Below are 6,000 nucleotides of genomic sequence, written 5' to 3'. Positions count from 1 at the left end.
AAAATCAGTTCATGAAAATTTCTCTCATGCTCTAATGCTTTGCTTCCTCTTTATCCACATTAGTATTTTACTTGTTTTTCAAACATAGCTTAAAGGTCATTCCTACCATGAGTTTGCCTTACTTCTAATTATCCCCTTGTCTTACTCCTGTCACTATTGTGCTACTTGAATATCCTTCTCTGTATTACAGCTAATTGTGTATACTTATCTCCCCAACTAGGTTAGGAAATTCCCTTAAGGCAGAAACCAGTATTATCATTAAATCTCAAGAGACTGGTATAATACAACCAAATGATGCTCAAATCTGGACTATCAATTAAAGAGGACAAAGTTTTGACAGGTGTTAATCAATGCAAGAAGATATAGCTTTACATGGTAAAAACATATAGGTAGGGACAAGAAAGGCTAATCTGTGTTGGTAAAGCTGGGATGGAGCAGATGTTGCCTTAATGCAGGGTTTGGGAGAGATCTGAGACCCATGGCAATGGTGTGTCACTGCCATACTGGAGTGTGCTTCTTAAAGTTAACATGCACACTCTCTCCTGTGTTGTATACTTTTGAGTAAGCACAACTTGGGATAGGGAATATGAAAAGATTAACTTTTCCCCTCTAAGAAATGCACATTTTTCAAGAAAGGGGAAAGAGTGATTCAACTCACTAATCACAGAGTCTTTCGGTGTCTTCACTGTCAAAACAGCAATTAAGTCACATTCATACTCCCTCTTCCCAGCCCCAATTCCTCAGAGGATTAACAAGGTTATACCATGCATGTACAACAATAAAAACCAACCCTTGGTAGGCCCTTGCTTGATCACTTCTAGCAGTAGCTCATATATAGAAAGCAAACATATATGCCAAGGTAACTGAATCTTCCTATTTGTTGAGATAACCTGGAGACCCATCCTAGAAATACATGTCTGGGCTTCGACACTTTGAGCAAGCTTTGCTCAGCAGATCACCCTCAATCTCTAGATAGATGCGTATGTGTCTATCCTTGTGTACTCTGATAAGTCTGGACACTAGCCAAGGGAACACGAGAGTGGAAGTGGAAAGATCAATGAAATGCATAGCCTTTATTTCTACATCTCAATGAGCAGCTCAATAAATCCTGACACAAAATATTCTAAGGCTTGATTAAAAAGTACCTGCATGTATCTATAAACATGAAAAACTGTCTTAACATCTCTACTTGCATGTACATCAAGAACTTCAACTTGGGAGCAAAATATTAAAAAGTGTTCTCTTTCTACCCTAAACATGTGCCTCCTTCTGATATCTTTAAAATGTGCATGGTATCTAAACAGAGAATCCAAAAGAAATGAAAAGAAATAGGTTAACTTCCTTTGTAGTTGCAAATGTTGATCCAAACAGAACTATTTCCAAGTTTTGCACTGAAGATTTTCATTGTTTCCACCTCAGTTTCTTATTCCTTAACAATTATAAATCTGACTTCCAAACTGGCCACTTTAATAAAATCCTAAAGTTCTATGGTTTTCCTGGGGCCCCATTCATGGCCCATTCTTCATTCATTCTTGCTATGCCTTTCTTTTCTGATTTCAATCACCACATATACACCAAATCTGTACTTGAGTTTAAAACTCAAATGATCAGCTATCTTTGACACTATCTATATCCCAGATTTAATATGTTGGTAATAAGACATTAAAAAAAAAAGTCCTTTCTTTTCTCTCCACCCTAAACCTAATCTTTCTATATGCCTAAGTGTTCAGTGGCATTGTCGAGGTTTAAAAATAGGTTCACTAAATCTTTCTATACTCCTCCCTGTGAATCCTCAGTGTGGACTTGGTGACTTATTTCTAACAGGGAAAATACGGCATAATTGACAGTACTTGACTTCTTGGCCTGAGTCATAAAATACACTGTAGCTTTCTTCTTGCTCTGTCTTGGACTGCTCACTCTGAGATAAGCCAGTTGCTACGTCATGAGGACACTCAAATAGACCTGTGGAGAGGTACATGTGGTGAGGATGAGTTACAGCTGACAACCAGTGAGAGACTGAGGAGGTCCACCATGACCACGGTGAGCTTTCTTGGAAGCAGATGTTCCAGCCCCATGCAAGCCTTCAGACAACTGCAGCCCCAGCCAACAGCTTGACTGCAACTTGATGAGACCCTGAGCCTGAGGCACCCAGGTAAGCTGCATCTGAACTCCTGACCCACAGAAAGTCTGAGATAATTATTTATGAACTTGCCTGGTGGTAGAGTGGATAGGAATCCACCTGTCAATGCAGGGGACACGGGCTCAATCCCTGGTCTGGGAAGATTCCACATGCCAAGGAGCAACTAAGCCTTTCCACCACAACTACTGAGCCCACATGCTGCAACTACTGAAGCCCATGAGCCTAGAGCCTGTGTTCCACAAGAGAAGCCACTGCAACGAGAAGCCCATGCACTGCCATAGAGCAGCCCTGGCTCTCTGCAACTAGAGAAAGCCTATGTGCAGCAATGAAGACCTAGCAGGGCCAAAAATAAACAAATTTTAAAAAAGAGTCTTAAAACATACCTACTCTTTAAAAAAATAATAACAATTCGTGATTTTAACTAGCTAAGTTTTGGGCTAATTTCTAAAAATTATTTTCAATTGGAAGATAATTGTTTCACAATATTGTGTTGGTTTCTGCCATACATCAACATGAATTAGCCGTAGGGATACATTATATGCTCTCCGTCTTAAAATTCCCTCCTACTTCCCACCCATCCCACCCCTCTAGGTGTCACAAAGGACTGGATTTGATCTCCCTGTGTCATATAGCAAATTCCCACTGGCTATCTATTTTACATATGGTAACATATGTTTCACGGTTACTCTCTCAATTCATCCCATCCTCTCCTCCCCCCACTGTGTCCATAACTCTGTTCTTTGAATCTGCATCTCCTTTGTTGCCCTGCAATTAGGTTTGTCAGTATCATCTTTCTAGATTCGGGTTAATATAAAGTATCTTTCTCTTTCTGACTTACTTTACTCTGTATAATAGGCTCTCGGTTCATCCACTTCATTAGAATTGACTCATATGTGTTCCTTCTTATAGCTGAGTAATATTCCATTGTGTATATGTACCACAGCTTGTCTGTTCATCTGTCAGTGGGCATCTGTTGCTTCTGCGTCCTAGCTAGTGTGGGATAGTAATAGTTCATTTATTATACAGTAATAATAGCACACCCAGCCCAGAATTCAAGGGATACAACTGGTGAAAGGAAATGAACGTGTTAAGCAAGCTCTCTTGCTCTAGTCACACTCCTCTTCATACTTCCTAAGTAGCGTATTTACAAAGTATCCCATGAGGAACCTGGAAGCCATATTCTACTCCCCCTACCAACTATATCACCAGGTTGTCAGTTTTTTTCTCTTATCACTTGAGCCTGATCCTATTTTTATTACTTTAATTCATTTTTCAATTATTATAACATAACTTTGCACTTTTCTACTTCCCTACAGTCTTTCCCAGCTCCATTCCATTCTCTACACTAATGCCAACAAGAACTTTTTCAAAATTATACCTGATCATGTTATTTATTTTTATTAAAAATCACTACTAGTTCCCACACTGCAGAGGACAAAATTCAAATGCCGTAGCACAGTGCGCCTGTTCCTGTCCTATGGCTTTTTCTCTCGTCTCCCACATTCACAGCCTACACTCTGGCTGGCTTTCACCTCTGCATACGCTGCTTTCTTCCTGTGTGGAAGACTTTTCCTTCTCTCCTTCTAACTCTTACTTATTTTCAGAGGCTCAGCTCAAGGTTTATCCAGAACTTCCTCCTTAATTATCAGGTCCTGGTTAGATGACATCCTTACTTTACTTTTTTGGGGTACTTACCACAAAGATCAGTATTGTGTCTTCCACTAGAAGGTTAGCTCATGGGAAGACCAAAATCTATCTTCGATACTGAGATATTCATCTATTCATATATTCAAGTTCTATCTGCTGAGCGACTATGTATTATGTATGTTATACACAAGTGAACAAAACAAATATGCCCCACCTTGGCATAGCTTGTAGTCTATTTAAGAAGAAAGATAGTAATAAGTAAAATAAACAAATATTCTGATATATGAGTAAGAGTTTTATGAGAGTAAACATGGGGACCAATTTTAGGTTGTATGGCACACAGGTACACTCAAACATTTACTGAATGAAATGTTTATACCTTCACCACAGAGATGTAAGTGGGCCAGGCTCACTATATCTTTGCCAACACTGACTGTTTTTGTTTTTTTAAAAACATCTTTGCTCATACTGTCAATGTCACTTTCTTGCTTATACATTCTCAGTACTAAAAATCAATAAAAAGAACACAAGACAAGTTCAAATATACATTAGAAAAAAAAAGCTTGATTCAGCACAAGTGGAAAACAAAAACTAGCTTTATATATATTATCAGAGTTACTCTATTAGATGGCTAAGATAATTTTAAAATAATCTCTTGTAAGACCACACATTTTATTAAGTAAAAACTAATACTAAAAAAATGAAAGCCATGTCTTTCTGGTATTCAGAAGTCTGAAGCAATCATTGCTTAGCTTTTCTAAAAGAGCAAATTACTAGGGAATCCCTGCCTTTCCCCTGGTTCACTGCCAAATGACTCAGAAGTGGAGTATTTCAGTAAATATGGGTATGTGACAAAAGTAAAAAAAAAAAATCATGACCACTTGAAACAAAGCTCAATATTTTAAAAAGGGAATGGCAGGATGAGGAAACTATATATTAAAATACATAAGTCAATTTCATTAATAACTAGTCATTAAAATATTATATAACCAACCAAAAAACTCAAAACAAAACTTGGTAGTAAAAAGAATATTTAAATGCTACTTACAACAGCTGAGAAGGTTGCTGGGGCTAATTTCTTATATTAATATAAAATGCATAAAAATTTCCAAAAACAAAATTTTCCCTTGGATTATAAAGCTTATATTTTATAAATGATACACATATTTAGTGCAGATTAAAGAATAGGAATACAAAAACTAAATGAGTTCATCCCTTCATAAGTACAAACAGTTGGCTATAATAACATTAAACGACTGGCCCTTTCCTAAATTCACCCTCATGGTCCTGAAAATTTTAAATCAATTAGTATAGATGAGGAAAAAGAGCTTCTGTTTTACCACACATTAGTCTTTCTAGCTGAAATATGAGATTTCTCTGGAAAATACACTCATCTGTTTGTTTTTAGTAGCGTATTTCAACACCTAGCCAGGATTTGTGCCAAGGGACAGAGGCAGTCACCGAACCTGTTACACCACAAGCTTTTTTTTTAAACAAACTGATGATTGCCCAACAAAAAACTGTTAACTTCCTTGTGAATTTTCATAGGCACAGAGCTTTTTATTGTTCTTTTTGGCTTCTGCAATGGAATTTCACCAGTTTTTAAAGGTATTAACTTCGTAATCTGCAACAATCATTTTAAATCAGTAGAGAAAAACTGTCAGATGGGTCAGAAATAGGGTTTACGTAAATTAAAATTCTCTCTGACAGTACCAAGATTTAGCCTTTTGAGCAAACCCCAATAGACCAGCATTACAACTGAAATGATTAACCTAATGTGCAGTTGTTAAGTCATGTCCGACTCTTTGCGACCCCATGGACTGTAGCCTGCCAGGTTCTCCTGTCCACAGGATTCTCCAGGCAAGAATACTGGAATGGGTTGCTATTTCCTCCTCCAGGATTAATCTAATACATTATGATAAATATTGCTCTTGAAAGAGCAGATTATTTTCCTACTTACAATTTTTTGCTAAAGGTCTAGTATAAAAATATTTTCTTCTCTCTATATTTCCCTGCCACGATAATGCTAAAACATATCTACAGTCTCCTCAAACCTCAGGTGTTAAGGGCATATTAGCCTGTTTGAGTTGGAACACTGCTTCACATAGTCAAAGTGTTTTTTTGTTTTTTTTAAGGCACTCTTAAGAACTCTCAAGGACAGTAAAACAAAAACATTCCTGTTGCCTACAGATCTTTCAGGTATATTTTCCCTC

The sequence above is a fragment of the Budorcas taxicolor genome, chromosome 10 (assembly GCF_023091745.1).
Source record: "Budorcas taxicolor isolate Tak-1 chromosome 10, Takin1.1, whole genome shotgun sequence".
Classification (NCBI taxonomy): Eukaryota; Metazoa; Chordata; class Mammalia; order Artiodactyla; family Bovidae; genus Budorcas; species Budorcas taxicolor.
Note: the sequence above shows the minus strand (reverse complement) of the source record.